Source organism: Podarcis pityusensis (assembly GCF_964106645.2).
Source record: "Podarcis pityusensis genome assembly, chromosome: 6".
NCBI classification, from domain to species: domain Eukaryota; kingdom Metazoa; phylum Chordata; class Lepidosauria; order Squamata; family Lacertidae; genus Podarcis; species Podarcis pityusensis.
The window spans coordinates 47928846-47949404 of record NC_138030.1 but is presented as its reverse complement, the minus strand read 5'-3'; the positions used below and the strand labels follow the sequence as shown (position 1 = coordinate 47949404).

The 20559-nt window shown below is 44.9% G+C and overlaps 1 protein-coding gene across 1 annotated transcript in view; it reads right to left on the bottom strand.

Moving 5' to 3' along the window:
• Positions 1-895, bottom strand: part of LOC308479723 (copine-5) — a 97865-nt gene extending 96970 nt beyond the window's left edge. Inside the window, exon 1 of the mRNA XM_081010544.1 lies at positions 881-895. The gene's annotated coding sequence lies outside the window, so the exon portion shown is untranslated. The remainder of the gene's footprint in view (positions 1-880) is intronic.
• Between the last annotated feature and the right edge of the window lie 19664 nt (positions 896-20559).

Genomic DNA, 20559 nt, shown 5'->3' with positions numbered 1-20559 from the left:
GGTTACATACGCTTCAGGTTACAGACTCCGCTAACCCAGAAATAGTACCTCGGGTTAAGAAGAGAAGAAGAAGAAGAGTTTGGATTTGATATAACACTTTATCACTACCCGAAGGAGTCTCAAAGCGGCTAACATTCTCCTTTCCCTTCCTCCCCCACAACAAACACTCTGTGAGGTGAGTGGGGCTGAGAGACTTCAAAGATGTTTGACTAACACAAGGTCACCCAGCAGCTGCATGCGGAAGAGCGGAGACGCAAACCCGGTTCACCAGATTACGAGTCTACCGCTCTTAACCACTACACCACAGAAATCGTGCTCCAGCAGTGTGGCAGCAGCAGGAGGCCCCATTAGCTAAAGTGGTGCTTCAGGTTAAGAACAGTTTCAGGTTAAGAATGGACCTCCGGAACGAATTAAGTACTTAACCCGAGGTACCACTGTATTCTGCAATGTGTCATTGACACAGTACTAGTGGATCAGTGTGTGGATTTACACTGGGCCATCCACACATCAGTCCGTTCTATTCATTGTTCTGTGGTGCTTCCTCAGTGTCGCTACCGCATTGCCATCTGGAGAAGCACTCTTGCGCTATAGCAAAGCAACAGTGAGAGGGTGCGGAATATACTAGAACATTTGTGGTATAAGAAATCACAGCATTTCAGCAGGGACCGGCACTGACTAGAAATAAAGCAATATGTCTACCCAAAAACATTTGCAGGCTCAAATGGCATTGAAGGCGGGATCGCATATAACTGCCCCGATGCCATAATGAGCACAAATTGTCATGAATGCACCATAAAAAGGACACATGGAGGGGCCATTGAAATTCTCTTTGCACCTTCTCCTCGCCCACACTCAGAATGCCCCGAGTGATGTCACTCACAGATCAAAACGTAAATTCTGCTTCTCTTCAAAAAAGTAATCGAGGATGAACTTGCGCACGAAGTCAGGGTTCAAGGTGTTGTCAATGACTTCGGTCCTGCCAAACTGTGAAGGAAAGGAAGACAAATGAGATACAGTGGTACCTTGGGTTACAAACACTTCGGGTTACAGACTCCACTAACCCAGAAGTAGTACCTCGGGTTAAGAACTTTACCTCAGGATGAGAACAGAAATCGCGCGCTGGTGGTGTGGCAGCAGTGGAAGGCCCCATTAGCTAAAGTGGTACCTCAGGTTAAGAACGGTTTCAGGTAAAGAATGGACCTCTGGAACGAATTATGTGCGTAACCAGAGGTACCACTGTACAATGATGCATACAGTGGCAGGTGGAAACCCCCAACCTCATATATATATACTGCTGAGGCCTGAGTTGATAGGGACTGACCAGGAAATGGGCTTGTGGAGAGTCGTTTCATTCAAACTTCAACCCAATATGTGGTGCTATGAAAAAGATGAACTCCAGTTAGAGGGTCATGAGGAAAAGTACTGAAAATGAACCTGCCAATATCAGAATGCCTTTATATAGATTGGTTGACAAAAGCATGAGGCAGGCAGTCTGCTGGTTACATTATTTTTTTGTTACATTTATATCTCACCTTTCCCCCAAGGAGCTCAAGGCACACGGGTCTTTCCCTCTCCATTTTATCCTCACAACAACCCTGTGAGGAAGGTTAGGTTGAGAGATAGTGGCTTGCCCAAGCTTCATGGCTGTGTGGGGATTTGAACCCTGGTCTCCCAGGCCCTAGTCCAACACTCTAACCACTGCAGCGAATTGGGAATGCTCAGTCATTGGGTGCAAACTAGTTGTGTGTTGCAGCAACTGGTGCACATGGTGCATCCTATGTAACTCAGCCTACTAAATAGACACTGCTGAAGGATATGCGAGTGGTTTGACCTTTCCAGAGATAGAGAAGGGTGTGTGCGAAAAGAAAATGTTCAAACTGAGGAAATGCAGCAGTGAAAACAGAAAGGGGGTGGACAAGAGAGTCTGTAAAGACAGGAATCTCTTAGATCTGAAACTGCCAATTTCTTGTTTGCATTGTAAGTATGGTAGCAAAGGGCAGCTGTCTTTGCACAAAGCTAGCCTAGCAAGAGTTCATAAAGGCTGTGTGATTAAGTCTCTCTAGGTGCATCAATTAAACGGATGTTAATTATACATCATCAGTCCTCAGGGGGTCACAGAATAGCGGGGTGGACTTACGGAGCCTTCCTGTCTGCTAACAATTAATATCTTTAGGGGATAAATTAATCCTATGACACAATCATGGTTCTCTCTCTCTCTCTCTCTCTCTCTCTCTCTCTCTCTCTCTCTCTCTGTCTGTATTCCAAATGGCAATGGGTGGCTTCTGATGGGAGATACTTCCAAGACCATGGAGAAAGGAATCTGCCCTTGAATAAATTCAACTTTTGGCTGTTGTACACCCTGAGAGGTCGGAGAGCCCTGTTGTCCCTTGTGAACTGAAGGACAGAAAGGTAAAGCTATAGAGCAGGACCTGATCATCTCTGTAAAAGTGCTGAATTTGTCAGCTGACCACTTGATGGAACTCATTTCAATTGCTGTTTGTAAAGCAGCAAAGCACAGACTGGAACAAACCTAGGAACCTTGGCAGTTGCCTTATATCAAGTCAGACCATTGGTCCACCTAGCTCAGCACTGTCTACACTAACTGGCAGTCACTCTCCAGGGTATCAGGCAGACACCTATCTCAGCCCTACCTGCAGATGCCTGGGACTGAACCTAGGATCTTCTGCATGCGCTTTGCCATGACTGTGAGTTTGCACTGGTGTGGTAGAAGCACTGTGGGTTCAGTCTCTTTCCCAACATGTATATGCCATGCATGGGGAAGAGCCATGGCTCGGTGATAGAGCATCTGCAGGAGGTCGCAGGTTCAATCCCCAGCATCTCCCAGTAGGGCAGGGAGAGAGAGATTCCTTCCTGAAACCCAGGAAAGCCACTGCCAGTCAGTGTAAACAAAACTGAAGTAGATGGACCTGTGGTCTGATCTGGTACAAGGCAGCTTCCTGTGATCCTACATATTTTAAGAGCAGAGAATAAAAGGAAGTATTCTTAACAGGACTGTGGTTGTGAAAGAACAGCTCACTGAAACTCCTGTAGGGAATCAAGGCTTCTAGATTTCCCCTATCTCTGCCTTAGAGATCATAAGATACCCAAAATGGTTGGGTGAGTTAATTCATCTTCTTTTGCAAAGGCCTTTAGAGAAAAGCAACACATCAGACCGCTGCAAATTTGTCAGATTTGTCAGAAATCGGACAGCATAAAGAGTGTTACTTCATTTCACTTTCACAGCAGCTATGAGGGAGATTAGAATAAGAGAAAGTGATTTGGCCAAGGGCACTCAGTGAGATCCCTCGTGGAGCAGGGATTTAGATCCAGGGATCTCCTTATCCAATTCCAAAATCACTTTTGCTATGACAACATTTAAAGAGGATGATTCAGTTGTGAGCTGATTTTTTTTAATGTGATCTGTTGCATGAAAGACAAGTCCCAGAAAGGTGTTGATATTGGAGTGTTCCACTTCCTGGCTTAATCCACATCGCAAAGGCTACCCAGAAAATTGTGGACTGCTCAACTCAGCACATTGTTAGGGTGTGTCATTTAGCTCTCCAGCCATCCCACCCCTCTATTAAATCAATTTATAACAGCTTTCTCATTTCAGGCTCTGTCTCACAATGGCTGTGTGAAGCCACCTGCAGATTCACTTTTTTGTCTTTCATGAGAAAGAGGAAACAAACCCAACAGGGAGAAATATCCCACTGAGGCACTTGGAATTATTTGAGCTCTGCAAATTAGACTGATAATAATAATAATAATAATAATAATAATAATAATAATAATAATTTATTATTTGTACCCCACCCATCTGGCTGGGTTTCCCCAGCCACTCTGGGCGGCTTCCAACAAAGATGAAAAATACACTAAAATGTCACATATTAAAAACTTCCCTAAACAGGGCTGCCTTCAGATGTCTTCTGAATGTCAGGTAGTTGTTTATCGCTTTGACATCTGATGGGAGGGCGTTCCACAGGGCGGGCGCCACTACCGAGAAGGCCCTCTGCCTGGTTCCCTGTAACTTGGCCTCTCGCAGTGAGGGAACCGCCAGAAGGCCCTCGGAGCTGGACCTCAGTGTCCGGGCAGAATGATGGGGGTGGAGACGCTCCTTCAGATATACGGGACGGAGGCTGTTTAGGGCTTTAAAGGTCAGCACCAACACTTTGAATTGTGCTCGGAAATGTACTGGGAGCCAATGTAGGTCTTTCAAGACCGGTGTTATATGGTCTCGGCAGCCGCTCCCAGTCACCAGTCTAGCTGCCGCATTCTGGATTAGTTGTAGTTTCCAGGTCACCTTCAAAGGTAGCCCCACGTAGAGCGCATTGCAGTAGTCCAAGCGGGAGATAACCAGAGCATGCACCACTCTGGCGAGACAGTCTGCAGGCAGATAGGGTCTCAGCCTACGTACCAGATGCAGCTGGTAAACAGCTGCCCTGGATACAGATTTGACCTGTGCCTCCATGGACAGCTGTGAGTCCAAAATGACACCCAGGCTGCGCACCTGGTCCTTCAGGGGCACAGTTACCCCATTCAGGACCAGGGAGTCCTCCACACCTGCCCGCCTCCTGTCCCCCAAAAACAGTACTTTGTCTTGTCAGGATTCAACCTCAATCTGTTAGCCGCCATCCATCCTCCAACCGCCTCCAGACACTCACACAGGACCTTCACCGCCTTCACTGGTTCTGATTTAAAAGAGAGGTAGAGCTGGGTATCATCCGCATACTGATGAACACCCAGCCCAAACCTCCTGATGATCTCTCCCAGTGGCTGCATGTAAATGTTGAAAAGCATGGGGGAGAGGACAGAACCCTGAGGCACCCCACAAGTGAGAGCCCAGGGGTCTGAACACTCATCCCCCACCACCACTTTCTGAACACGGCCCAGGAGGAAGGAGCGGAACCACTGTATGACAGTGCCCCCAGCTCCCAGCCCCTCAAGACGGTCCAGAAGGATGTTATGGTCGATGGTATCAAACGCCGCTGAGAGATCCAGCAGAACTAGGAAACAGCTCTCACCTTTGTCCCTAGTCCGCCGGAGATAATCGACCAGTGCGACCAAGGCAGTTTCAGTCCCATGATGAGGCCTGAATCCCGACTGGAAGGGATCCAAATGGTCCGCTTCTTCCAAGTGTGCCTGGAGTTGTTCAGCAACCACTCGCTCAATCACCTTCCCCAAGAATGGAAGATTTGAGACTGGGCGATAATTGGCCATCGTGGCCGCATCTAAAGATGTTTTTTTAAGAAGCGGTTTAATAACCGCCTCTTTCAGCGGGTCTGGGAAGGCTCCCTCACGGAGGGAAGCATTCACCACCCCACAAAGCCCATCGCCCAGTCCTTCCCGGCTAGCTTTTATAAGCCAGGATGGGCAAGGATCCAGGAGACAGGTGGTTGGCTTCACTCGTCCAAGCAGCCTGTCCACATCCTTGGAGGTAACAGGTTGGAATTGATCCCACGCAACTTGACTAGACAGGACTCTAGCACTCTCCTGTCCTGGCCCTGCTCCCACGGTGGAGTCTACTTCTTCCCGAATCTGAGCGATTTTATCTGCAAAAAACTTTGCAAAATCATTGCAGGAGATCATGTGGCCCGTACTGGGCCCAGATGTCGCAGGTGGTTCCGCTAAATTGTGAACCACCTGAAAAAGTCTCCTGCTGCTGTTTTCTGCAGATGCAATAGAGGTGGCGAAGAAAGTCTTCTTCGCCGTCGCTATCGCCACTTGGTAGGCTCGAGGTTGAGCTCTAACCTGTGTCCGGTCAGATTCGGAATGAGTTATCCACCATCGGCGCTCTAGCCGTCTGATCTCAGTTACAGTGATAATAACACTAAGCTGATCATGGGGAAACCAAGCTCCCACTATTATTATTATGATTATGATTATGGTGATTATTTCACCTTTTCACTTTTCTTCTTCTACATGTTTTAAATTATAAACTAGGTAGCAAGTAGTCTCTGTGTATACTTTGTACAGTGACTAGTGAATTTAGGTGATCAGAACTACTAATGACATTGCCATTACATACCCTCCAACATTTCTCCAATGAAAATAGGGACGCCCCATTCCATAACGATAATTTTACTATTTATACCCCACACATCTGACTGGGTTGCCCCAGCCACTTTGGGCAGCTTCCAACATATATAAGGACAAAATAAAACATTAAACACAAAAAAAACCACTTCCCTATACATCAGGTTTCCTCAACCTCAGACCTCCAGATGTTTTTGGCCTACAACTCCCATGATCCCTAGCTAGCAGGACCAGTGGTCAGGGATGATGGGAAATGTAGTCTCAAAACGTCTGAAGGATTGCCTTCAGACGGCTCGGGGGGGTGTGTGGATAACTCCATACCCTCCAACATTTCTCCAATGAAAATAGGGACATTCTAAGAAAAAGTGGGACATTTGGGGATCAAATCAGAAACCAGGATGGCTTCTCTAAATTAGTGACGTCCCTGGAAAATAAGAACACATGGAGGTTATGTCATTATTCTTAAGAAACACAGGCCTCTGCTCCAATTTTAGATCATCATTCCAAAATTTAAGCTTGCCCACATCATTATTCCTTAGTTGCAATGGAAACATGGCAGGCCTTGCTTGCATTTTTCTGTGTGTGATACTCAAGAATTAGGATGACAAGGGGATAATCGGCAAGAGGATTAATATGCAAACATCTCAGCAATAGGCCAGAGGGGGAAAAGCTTTAAAGTCGTGTTTTATTCTTACGGTTCATTTCTTTCACTCTCTTTCTGTAAGGCAAAGTGTGAAATTTAGGCAAAAAAGTTACTCTAATGATAAGAAAGAGATTACATGATACAGTGAGAATCCTGTGGAAGTAAGAATTATTATGGCAAAGGAAACTAGGAAAACACATATTTCTGACTGTGAATTTCTCTTGCCCAAGGGCTCCCATTCCTCAACCTCAGCTTTCAGCAGAGGTAAACAGGGTCAACACAGAGCGTTGCTCCCCCAGAGGGAGCACCTGCCCTGCTCTGCCCTGGATAAAAAGAATCATGGTGAACAGAGCAAAGGCCGACATCTCTGATTATGAAAAGTTGCACTTTCCTTCCATCTCATCGCCACAAGGTTTAGCATAAATAAATCCATGCTTGCCTGTTCAAAATATTTACATTTTGTTGACCGAAGGAGCTAAGCACAATATATAATTAAAACTAATTCCCATATAGTTGGTACGCTTGCCAGGCAGAGGTGGCGAATGGAACCTCTTTGTCTGAGTCACTCTCAGGATGCATCTGTTACGTTAACCAGGAAGACGGACAGATGCCAGAGCTTAAAATAATAATGTGGAATAATTCTCGCAATTTGCCCAGAGGGTCACCTCATCACAGGCTGAGCATCTGCTCTTTTTGAGAAAGCAGAGACATCAAGGCGTTTTCAAGCTGAACGTTTCTTAATGCCATTTTTTAAAAAAAAGGAATTCAGGAGAGATTCGGGAATTGCACTATTGGCAAAGCTACTTGGGGAAATAAGAAGATAAGACAGGCCTGTTGGGTCAAGCCATCTAGTGCAGCATCCTGTTGTCACAGTGGCTGACCAGATGCTTGTGAGGAGTCTGCACGCTGGACATGAGAGAAACAGCACTCTGCTCACCTGTGATTCCCAGCAAGTGGTGTTTAGAGGCAGGTAAAAGGTAAAGGACCCCTGGACGGTTAAGTCCAGTCAAAGGCGATTATGGGGTTGTGACACTCATCTCGCTTTCAGGCCGAGGGAGCCGGCATTTGTCCACAGTTTTCTGGGTCATGTGGCCAGCAGACTAAACCGCTACTGGCGCACAGAGGACTGTGACAGAAGCCAGAGCGCATGGAAATGCCGTTTACCTTCTCACCGCAGTGGTACCTATTTATCTACTTGCACTGGCGTGCTTTCAAACTGCTAGGTTGGCAGGAGCTGGGACAGAGCAACGGGAGCTCACTCCATCGCGGGGATTTGAACCGCCAACCTTCTGATCAGCAAGCCCAAGAGGCTCATTGGTTTAGACCACAGCGTCACTCACGTCCCCTTGGTATTTAGAGGCATACTACCTCTGAGAGCACCAGCCCAGGAAGTTTTTTCACTTAAGCCAAACAGAAAATGGCACCCTCCCCACCTCCTCCTCCACTGCCACCGCCCCCTCCACTGTTGTCTCTGCCTGAGGTGATTGGAAGTGGCCCACAGAAGCCCAGGCAAGCTGAAGGAGGCTGAAGATGAGCAGGCAGCAGCAGAGGGGCAGAGGTGGAGGAACAGGAGGAGGCAGGCGACAAGCGACAAACACAGGAGGCAGAAAGTAGCACACTCCTCAAGGCACAGCTCTGCCACCCCTTCCAGCTGTCCCCAGCCTGCTGCCTAAGGCAATTGCCTCACTGTGCCAGCCCTGACAGCAGAGGTAGAGCATAAAGGTAAAGGTAAAGGGACCCCTGACCATTAGGTCTAGTCGCGGCCGACTCTGGGGTTGCGATGCTCATCTCTCTTTATTGGCCAAGGTAGCCAGCGTACAGCTTCCGGGTCATGTGGCCACCATGACTAAGCCACTTTCTGGTGAACCAGAGCAGCACACGGAAATGCCGTTTACCTTCCTGCCGGAGCGGTACCTATTTATCTACTTGCACTTTGACGTGCTTTCGAACTGCTAGGTTGGCAGGAGCAGGGACTGAGCAAAGGGAGCTCACCCCGTCGCGGGGATTCAAACCTCCGACCTTCTGATTGGCAAGTCCTAGGCTCTGTGGTTTAACCCACAGCACCACCCGCATCCCATGTTTAATTTCTTTACATGCAAGAAGGTTTTGGCAGGGGCCAGGGAGGAATCAGACATGCAGACCTCCTTGTCCAGCCTGAAGTGACGTTACCGAAGATAAAGTTGATACTGCTACAGGTATAAATACGGCCTCTTACAACTATTCACCGCTCTCATGCCTGAGCACTGAAAATCCTGTTCTTCCACCCCCCACACTTCTGAGATAAGATTGGGGAAGCACCCTTCCAAGTCTTTATTCAGGAGCTAGAAAGAAACCAAAGCTTCCTGATGCTCCCTCTTGCACCCCATACCAGCTTCATGCTCGCAATCACAGAAGAGCAGAAAATACGCAGATACCATCCCAAATGACTGGTGATGCCAGAATCAGAGCTCTTTCTTCTTGAGTCCTGCGTGGCTGCTCTGACAGTTGAGCTGTTTCAACCCCTAGACAGAGGCTTCAATTAAGCCAGCAACATTTGCTCAAGCACTGAACAGGACCAATTTCCTACTTTATCCTCCACATCATCCCATGATGGTTACTGTCTTTTGCACATTTCTCCCCCCCCCCCCCATGCTTCTTTACTGCCTCCACTGGGAGGTGAGATGTGGATGATGGGTGGATAGGTAGGAGCTGGGGAATGCTAGCCTTGCAGCTGTACGGCAGTGGAGATATAATACAGGAGGCCAAAGATAGCCTCAAATATTATCTCCAGATATGGGGCAGTGCTTCAGGGAACAATTATCTGCGATGAGTGGCAGTATTAACCACCACTTCATTGTGCTAATTTGTGTCCATTGTGCAATAACACAGAATGCCATAAAATGTTCTGAGAAGCAGCAGATGAGTTGATAGGCATGGAGCCTGCTTTTAATAATTAAAGTCAACTCTGAACTTAAAAGTTATTTCACACCAAGGGGACTTTGAACCTTGACAGAATCGTGAAATGGACCAGGTCCCCATCTTAGGGGAGAAATCAAGACAGCTCAGTGTAAGCAAGCAAACAAATTTCAACATCGTCCAATGGGACAATGTATATTTTATGACTCAAAAAGTGTAAGAGTGAGCCCAAGGGAAATGCCAATAGGTACAAGATGGTTTCAATAAGAGTTGTTTACCATGCTTCAACTCACATGCTTTTGATTGGCTTATGCAGGCAGTAGAATCAAGAGGAAACTCTTTTTCTGGATAGTAGAACATTAGTTGGCATGTCAGGAGCCAGAAATCCAAATGTTTTCCTGCCATACACACACCTGAAGGCAGAAAACTAGTGTGGCAAAGAGAAGTCAAGTCTTTTCCCTAGTTTTCCTATGGCAGCAAACCTCCTCCCTGCAGGAAGCATCACACTATAACCTTAATGGCCCCTCCAGGCTTGTGGTTTTTTGTGGGCATATCCTACAACATGTCCCTGATGCAATAATAGAGGATTAGTGATACATTCAACTGACATTGCATTTAAAGGGAAGGCATACTTTCCAGAACAGCCATCCTTTGAAATTCACACTTCTCTGAATTTTGTGATGCAGTTATCCAACCAAGCAATATGTAGACAAATGCACATACTAGCATAAAGTGTCCATTAAAATACATATATTAATTGAAACATACAAAAAAATCATTATTTTAGGGGGAAATATGCATATATCAGGCAAAATTGAGCATATTAGGAGAAATTTCCACTAAAATGCTAATGAATTTTCATGAAGACTAAAAAAAGAAAAAGAAATCGCAAACTCAAACAAGCAAAGAAGAATTTTGCACCCCCCACAAGTCATTACAGCAGCACAGTCCAACATCTTCTCATGGGAAATTATACAAACTTCCAGGCAATTTTCCCACTCAGCCCCCTGCAGCTTCAGGAGAGAGAGAGAGAGAGAGAGAGAGAGAGAGAGAGAGAGAGAGAGAAAGTACATCCATTAAAGAATATTTTCATGATTTAATTTTGTAATTTCTTATATATAAAAACTAAATAATTAAAAGTGACATTTTCTAGTTTGCTTGTCATTCTTCTCTTCTCTTTTATTTTTTCCTTCAAGATGCATGAATGCCTAAGCTGCAGTCCTACCAGGGAATAAGTCTCATTGAATTCACTGGGACTTACTTCTGAGTAGAAATCCATACACTTGCATTCTAAGTATCTATATAGAATGTTTCCTAGGTGCTCAAAGCACTTTGAGCACATCCCATCAGCAATGCAGTAAAACAGGCCAATATTATTATCCTCATATACTGCTGGGTTGGAGGGGAGTGAGCCTTGGGAGGTGGTGACTTGCTGTGCCCACCCAGGGAATTCATGACTGCAGTGGGATTTGCACCAATGACTTCTTGGCGCACAATTCACCCTGTTAATTACTACAGGAGCTCTCTATAAGCCTCCCTCTCTTCACTTTCACAAACAACAGCCCATGGTGTTGATTCGGCAATTATGCAGCTCACGACACTGATTTGGGTGATACAAATGCCATCTTCAGAGAGATGCCAGACCTCTTCCTTTTTAGTTTGGGAGCTTCCTTTTTAGTTTAGGTGCAATACCATGGACAGCATCACAAAGAGCTAATTTGGGCTCCCCATTTTACTACTTGCCCAATATTCTCTAAACAGAGCTCCTGATCCAAAGAACTAACAGTTATTGTTGTTGTTTAGTCATTTAGTTGTGTCTGACTCTTCGTGACCTCATGGACCAGAGCACACCAGGCACTCCTGTCTTCCACTGCCTCCCGCAGTTTGGTCAGACTCATGTTTGTAGCTTCGAGAACACTGTCCAACCATCTCATCCTCTGTCATCCCGTTCTTCTTGTGCCCTCAATCTTTCCTAACATCAGGGTCTTTTCCAGGGAGTCTTCTCTTCTCATGAGGTGGCCAAAGTACTGGAGCCTCAGCTTCACAATCTGTCCTTCCAGTGAGCATTCAGGGCTGATTTCCTTAAGAATGGATACATTTGATCTTCTTGCAGTCCATGGGACTCTCAAGAGTCTCCTCCAGCACCATAATTCAAAAGCATCAATTCTTCGGCGATCAGCCTTCTTGATGGTCCAGCTCTCACTTCCATACATCACTACTGGGAAAACCATGGCTTTAACTATACGGACCTTTGTTGGCAAGGTGATGTCTCTGCTTTTTAAGATGCTGTCCAGGTTTGTCATCGCCTTTCTCCCAAGGAGCAGGTGTCTTTTAATTTCGTGACTGCTGTCGCCATCTGCAGTGATCATGGAGCCCAAGAAAGTAAAATCTCTCACTGCCTCCATTTCTTCCCCTTCTATTTGCCAGGAGGTGATGGGACCAGTGGCCATGATCTTCGTTTTTTTGATGTTGAGCTTCAGACCATATTTTGCGCTCTCCTCTTTCACCCTCATTAAAAGGTTCTTTAATTCCTCCTCACTTTCTGCCATCAAGGTTGTGTCATCTGCATATCTGAGGTTGTTGATGTTTCTTCCGGCGATCTTAATTCCGGCTTGCGATTCATCCAGCCCAGCCTTTCGCATGATGAATTCTGCATATAAGTTAAATAAGCAGGGAGAAAATATACAGCCTTGCCGTACTCCTTTCCCAATTTTGAACCAATCAGTTGTTCCATATCCAGTTCTAACTGTAGCTTCTTGTCCCATATAGAGATTTCTCAGGAGACAGATGAGGTGATTAGGCACTCCCATTTTTTAAGAACTTGCCATAGTTTGCTGTGGTCGATACAGTCAAGGCTTTTGCATAGTCAATGAAGCAGAAGTAGATGTCTCTCTGGAACTCTCTAGCTTTCTCCATAATCCAGCGCATGTTTGCAATTTGGTCTCTGGTCCCTCTGCCCCTTCGAAATCCAGCTTGCACTTCTGGGAGTTCTGGGTCCACATACTGCTTAAGCCTGCCTTGTAGAAATTTAAGCATAACCTTGCTAGCGTGTGAAATGAGTGCAATTGTGCTGTAGTTGGAGTATTATTTGGCACTGCCCTTCTTTGGGATTGGGATGTAGACTGATCTTCTCCAATCCTCTGGCCACTGCTGAGTTTTCCAAATTTGCTGGAATATTGAGTGTAGCAGCTTAACAGCATCATCTTTTAAAATTTTAAATAGTTCAGCTGGAATATCATCACTTCCACTGGCCTTGTTATTAGCAGTGCTTTCCAAGGCTCATTTGACTTCACTCTCCAGGATGTCTGGCTCAAGGTCAGCAACCACACTACCTGGGGTATACGATACATCCATTTCTTTCTGGTATAGTTCCTCTGTGTATTCTTGCCACCTCTTCTTGATGTCTTCTGCTTCTGTTAGGTCCTTTCCACTTTTGTCTTTTATTATGGTAATCTTTGTACGAAATGTTCCTTTCTTATCTCCAATTTTCTTGAACAGATCTCTGGTTCTTCCCATTCTGTTGTTTTCCTCTATTTCTTTGCATTGCTCGTTTAAGAAGGCCTTCTTGTTTCTCCTTGCTATTTTTTGGAAATCTGCATTCAATTTCCTGTATCTTTCACTATCTCCCTCGCATTTTGCTTGCCTTCTCTCCCCCGCTATTTGTAAGGCCTCGTTGGACAGCCACTTTGCTTTCTTGCATTTCCTTTTCATTGGGATGGTTTTAGTTGCTGCCTCCTGTATAATGTTACGAGCCTCCATCCATAATTCTTCAGGTACTCTGTCCACCAAATCTAAATCCTTAAACCTGTTCCTCACTTCCACTGTGTATTCATAAGGGATTTGACTTAGATTGTATCTTGCCGGCCCAGTGGTTTTTCCTACTTTCTTTAGTTTAAGCTTGAATTTTGCTATAAGAAGCTGATGATCTGAGCCACAGTCAGCTCCAGGTCTTGTTTTTGCTGACTGTATAGAGCTTCTCCATCTTTGGCTGCAGAGAATATAATCAATCTGATTTCGATGATGCCCATCTGGCGATGTCCATGTGTAGAGTCGTCTCTTGTGTTGTTGGAAAAGAGTGTTTGTGATGACCAGATTGTTCTCTTGGCAGAACTCTATTAGCCTTTGCCCTGCTTCGTTTTGAACTCCAAGGCCAAACTTGCCAGTTGTTCCTTTTATCTCTTGACTCCCTACTTTAGCATTCCAATCCCTTATAATGAGAAGAACATCCTTCTTTGGTGTCATTTCTATAAGGTGTTGTTAAGTCTTCATAGAATTGGTCAATTTCAGTTTCTTCAGCACCAGTGGTTGGTGCATAAACTTGGATTACTGTGATGTTAAAAGGTCTGCCTTGGATTCGTATCAAGATCATTCTATCATTTTTGAAAGTGCATCCCAGTACAGCTTTTGCCACTCTTTTGTTGACTATGAGGGCCACTCCATTTCTTTTACGGGTTTCTTGCCCACGGTAGTAGATATGATGGTCATCTGAACTGAATTCGCCCAAACATTCAACATAAATCCTAACTAACAGTTAGGATTGAACAACTGCTTAGAAATCTGAGAATTCTCTTGATATTAATAAAATAAAATAAAATAAAATAAATAAAATAAACAAAACAAAACCTGACTGTCAGGCAGTGAAATGTTTGACCAAGATTTGCAATGTTATCACAGCAAAATGAGCAACTTGCTCTGACAGCACGCGCACACACACACACACACACACACACACACAAACCCTCCAGGATCTTTTTATTGCCAGACTGCAAAAGAAGGGATTGAGTGATCCTTCCTTTTTCCATCAAAGGCTCTATGGAAGGAATGGGAAGTTGTGGCTCCTTTGTGGAACTAGTAAGTTAACTAGGGTGGCTACAACTCCAAGAAAGAGGAAATGCATCAGCAAAACTGAGTACAAAAGAGGATACAAATCTACATTCATTTCTATTCATAAGCACAAATTTAGAAGTAATGTTTTATTGAAAAAGAAATACAATGCATCTCACCACAGGGGGGAATAGTCTATCCATTCCCAACAGCAAGGACTGACAGACTGACTGGCTGTGCTACCACACCCACTTGCATGCTTACTCCTGGGCAGCCTCATCTCCTGGCAACCAGCACCCCCTGACCAGCCCCAGAGGCACCATTCACCTGTGGAGCTTGTAGGCAGGGACACGAGAGGGCATCAGAGGAGGGAGGGAAGGATGAGGGACAGAGGCCAGTGTTGCCCATGACACCCCTGGCCAAGGCACCCCAGGGTGCCATGGCACACTGGTTAAAAACCACTGCAGTAGATCTATGGTCCTCAACAGGACACTCATGGGTGCCGTGTTGCTTGGGGTCAGGTTTAGGCTAAAGACTAGACTGGTCTTTCTTTCTACTCTGGCCCCATCTGCACTACATATTCAAAGCAGTATCATACCACTTTAAACAGTCAAGGCTTCCACCCAAAAATCCTGGGAACTGTAGTTTGTTAAAGGTGCTGAGAGTTGTAAGGAGACCCCTATTCCCCTCCCACAGCTACCATTCCAAAAGTGCTTTAACAATCAATCCCTCTTCCCAGGTAGTTCCTGGGAAACAAATAAAACTTAATGTTGTGGTGCTCATATGGTCAAACCAGACTTTCCAAAACAGCGACTTTCTCTCCCCACTAAACACTTTCACTGAATGGGGTCATGTAACACTTGCTCTCACATAAGTTCACTTCAGAGTGGATAGACTTCGAACAAAGCATCATAATCAACCAATTGATTCTAGTGTGCAATGGTGCACTTAATGTCCATCTGCTCTCAGCCCAGTACATGCTGGTAGTGGGGTAGAAGTCCCCTCAATAATTCAAAAATGATAGTCTCACACACACCCTCTGTAATTCAAGCACTGACTCTGTGGAGAGGAATATACTTTCAGCAGCAGCCTGATGCATGTAACTGCTTTGGAATGTAAGTTTCAAGCACTGGTAGTGTGTTAAAGTGGCAATATATGATAAACAATAACTGTCTTTTACAGACCAGCAACACTCAAGTCTGGAGGAGTGGGATGGAATCCTCCAAATGCAAGTAAATATAAGAAAGAATGGGATTTTATCATTCTTTTTTTCCCTTTTCCAAGTTTCCCTTTCCCTGGGGCGTCAAATTGAATGGGTTTGAATTCTATGCTGAGACAATTAAACCAACTTAAAGTCTCCTACAATTAAACCAGTCTAGCAATCTTTCCCATGTCTGCTCATTGATGTCATCCCACACTGCTTTATGCATATTCAAATGTTTGAATAATTATGTTCCACATTCAGGGGACTGCTGTGGAGAAGGCCTGTTCCCTTGTTTCCGCCCAGCATGCCTTAGTCAACGCAGGCAGGAGGGCCTCTTCTGAGCGCATGGGGTGGGCAGGAAAGCCAAATGGGAGATTTGATCTTCCACTGTCCAGCAATAGTAAATTCTCCAAAAAAGACACACACCAACAGCCTATGGAGCATGGATCGCCAAAGTGGCTCCCCCAGGTGTTGCTAGGACACCCATCATCCCTGACGGCTGGTTATGTTGGTCAGGACTAATGGCAGATGGAGCCAAACAACATCTGCAGGGCACCATGTTGCTACTCTTGCTATACCTCAATTCTCCCAAGATATCTCTGCACAAACCTCCCTGCACACAATCATGGCTCATAGCACAGATACAAAGCTGCCCTGCCCTGAGGCCATCTGACCCCTTACTAAGCAGGCGCCCAGCGACAGCTGAGAGGTTAATTGCCATGGAGAAACAACTGCCAAGCTCCTCTTACAACAGCAGCTCAGCCAGTAAGTATTGTGAGAATGTCCTATGAACCTTCCTTTAGCCCAACAAAAGTAGGTTCTGCAGTATTACAAATAAATGAGGATCTTGTGTTGTTTTTTTAATGATATTTATTAAAGTTTCAAAAAATACAAAAAATAAAGAATACAGAAAGAAAAAGAATAAAGTTTTTTAAAATATAACCAAAAAAGTAAAAAAGAAAAAGAAACATACCAAATAAAACAGTTAAAAGGACATTAATTTTCCATAACCTATCTTCCCTATACTTATTTCCCCGGACCTCCTCATACCTCCCTTTTTTGTATTCCAGTTCAATTTGTTAGTTCAGCAAATCCTTACCATTAAACTTTTACCCAGTTGCAAACCTTTTTTCATATCTCTTAAAGCATTACAGCTAAAAACCTCTTAGTTTCTATAAACTATGAACCTTCCTTTAGCCCAACAAAAGTAGGTTCTGCAGTATTACAAATAAATGAGGATCTTGTTTGTATTGTAAATGCAGACAGGCAGGTGAGTGCTCTGCAGCTGCATTTTAAAGGATCCCTTTTTTACAGATGTGGCGGCTTTTGATACAGGGGTCCTACCGCCTGCCTGCAGATATGCGGAAGGGAATGTCCATGTGTGATAACTATCAGTGCTACTACACTAGGGAACAAACAAGGTTAGAATATCCTGAGCCATATTGCCAAGAACGTATCACAATATTGACTCCTCCTTGTATGTATACTTCTCATTTGTTTGTACGTAAATATTTGCATGTGTTGCTGGGTACACTCAATTAGGACTTGGCTGCCTAAAACTAATTGCTAGAATCTTCCTGCCAAGAATAATTGCTTTTTTTCCAAGAAATGACTTCTGCATATTGGCACCACAGCTATCCCTAGACGCTACACCACCCTGGGTAGGCAACCGTTGACTTCAGGCATCGGGCTAGATGGGATTCTGCTCCACAGCTTTATTTACCTGGTGATTTATGAGCTTTGGACCCAAGCAGCAGCTCCATAATGCCCGACCTCAGGCAGTCCTTGCATTGGCCCGCTCCGTCTTTTTAGTGCACTGGATTAAGCTGAGGAAAGTCGCTTATTACAGAGAGGGGACTAAATGCAATTTGGTATATCCTGCAAGTTCTAAGCAAGCACCCATGAAGCTGACTGAGGGCAGGGTGGTTTTAGTGTGGCAATACCTTATTCACCCAATTGGACCAGCCTCCACTGCAATAGGCCCAGCATGCCCCTTAAATTTTTAGTTTTTCCTTCCCTTATCCTCTGATCCCCCCCCCCCCCAATAGAGAAGCCTCTCTGAGGATTTTCCAGCTCAGCTGTACCTTTTGCTACATTTCTTAGAGCTCTGTCTTTTCCGCTGCTAGAGATATGCATTGTGGTTTGCTGGCATAATTCTAATTTCTAGTTTCGGTTTCTCAAGACTGGACTGTCTTGTATAACTTCCTAAAAGCACACACGCACACAGAGTAAATGACAAACCAAAACCACATTTGTTCATCCAACAGTCAACAATTAAAGTGCATATTAATGTAAAATGTACCTTCTTATTTTATAAGCATAAATATATCTCTGAATCATCCGCCTTAATCAAAATCTGAAAATGAAATTAAGCTTAACCATGTGTAATTTATTGCAATCTTCTCTAATGAAAGTTGTGATTATAAAAGATAACTGAGGGGGATATGAATGCTTTAAATTAGGATTAATTAGGTTTTTGTCAGCATTGTACAAAATTAGGACATGATTGCACATTCAACCTTCCGCAGGCAGAGCTACACATGAGGGGTGGGGTGGAGGGGGGGGGACTAGTATAAATGTCAACGGATCTCTCCTTCTCCCCCCATCACTGGCCAGTCCTTGGCTGGACTCACACATAATGAGGCTCTCATTTTGATATAGATATATAGATATAATGTGTATGTATAAAGACACACATGAATGTGGATGTGTGTTTATTTGTGTATGTATATATGGGGCTGGGGTGGAGGGGGAGAGAATGAGAGAGATGCATTTTATATAAATATATCAAAATAATCTCCTTATATGCACCCAAGATCTCAAGGTGATGCATATTGGGAATAAATAAGAAAATAATACACAACTACATGAAATCAGAGACTAAAAGTGATTATATAAAAATAAAAGCAATTTAAAACCTCCAATCATCCTAATAATAATAATAATAATAATAATAATAATAATAATAAATTATTTATACCCCGCCCATCTGGCTGAGTCTCCCCAGCCACTCTGGGCGGTTACCAATCAAGTGTTAAAAAACAGTACAGCGTTAAATATTAAAAACTTCCCTAACCAGGGCTGCCTTCAGATGTCTTTTAAAGATAGGAAAGCTGCTTATTTCCTTCACATCTGAAGGGAGGGTGTTCCACAGGGTGGGCGCCACTACCGAGAAGGCCCTCTGCCTGGTTCCCTGTAACCTCACTTCTCGCAGCGAGGGAACCGCCAGAAGGCCCTCGGCGCTGGATCTTAGTGTCCGGGCTGAACAATGGGGGTGGAGACGCTCCTTCAGGTATACAGGACTGAGGCCATTTAGGGCTTTAAAGCTCAGCACCACCAATTTAAATTGTGCTCGGAAACGTACTGGGAGCCAATGCAGATCTCTCAGAACCGGTGTTATGTGGTCCTGGCGGCCACTCCCAGTCACCAGTCTAGCTGCCGCATTCTGGATTAATTGCAAACATTAATATAATCAATCACCATTAAAACAACCGTCAGCAAAAGCCGGCGAAGAGGATACAAATTAGCAACCAAATGCTTGACATTCAAAGTAAGTCTTGAGCTGGTGTCAACGAGATACCACTGAGGCCAGGTGGGCCTTCCTGGAAACAGCATCCCTTCAGTCTGGGGCTATTGCTGAAAAGGCCCCATCTCTTGTAATAGCCCCCCATACTTCTATAAGACGAGACCATACAAGGAGGGCCTCAGATGCTGACTTATTGGTCTGGTTAGGTTCATGCTGGAAGAGTTGTTTGTAAAGTACTGGGATCCTCAACCATATATGGCTTTATATGTTGAAAGCAGCACTTCATAGTGGGCCTGAAAACATACCAGAAGCCAGCGCAGCCAGAGTAGAATCATTGTTATATGACTGAACCCTCAGTCTGGCCACAAAACAACTGTTGCAGCTGCCGTTTCCAAGCCATCTTCAAAGGCAGTCCCAAAAATAAGAGTAATCTAACCATGAGGATACCAGGGCATATACTACTAAAGACAGGTTACCAGCATCCAGATAAGGGCGCCTCCACTCCAGAGACCATAATGGATCCAGAAGTGTCCCCAAGCTATGAACCTCCTCCATCAATGGGAGTGAGACTCCACCCAGAGCTGGGAGAATGCCACTTACCCAGACAGCAGAACCACCCATTAACAGTATCTCTGCCTTTTTTGGATTGAGCTTCAGTTTATTGGCTCTCATCCAATCCATTATCTCAGGTAGGCACCAGTTCAGTGCATCCACCAAAAAAGCCTCTGGCAACGAAAAGGAGAAGCAGAGCTGCGTGCCACCAGCATATTGATGACAATACACTCCAAAACTCTGGGTGACCCCACTCTGTGGTTTCACGCAGATGTTCAATAGCAAGGGGCTGAATAATATTCCTCCAGCACTACTTTATGGAGTCACCCATCTAAGTGGCGCCAGAACCACCACAAAGCAGTACTACCCACCTCCGATATAGCTGCTTCAGAAGGATACTCTGGCCCTCCAGATGTTTGGGACTACAATTCCCATCATCCATAGCTAACAGGACCAGTGGTCAGGGATGATGGGAATTGTAGTCCCAAACATCTGGAGGGCTGGAGTTTGCCAATGCCTGGTTAATAGCATCAAAAGTCACCAAGAAATAAAGGAGGCTCTCCTAGAAGCTAGCTGGGATGAGAGGAAGAGGAGAATAGTTCATTGAGCATCTTTAGGGGCTTGAAACTTGCTCAGTTACACTGTGTGGCTAATGCTGGGAGAATGGAGTTGCTATCTCATGCACTCACAGCAGCTAAGCCTATAAGCAGGATGTGCTTGTAAGGGTACTCAGGAAGCAAGTAGTATTCATTTGCCTTTTATTTTTTTCTCTCTCTGGCTTTTGGCTGCTTGTTGTTTGCACCCATCAAAGGCTCCACTTATATGCTCATAGCATCCTGGACAGCACAGCATCCTGGAAAGCTCAGTCGGTTAGAGTTGGAA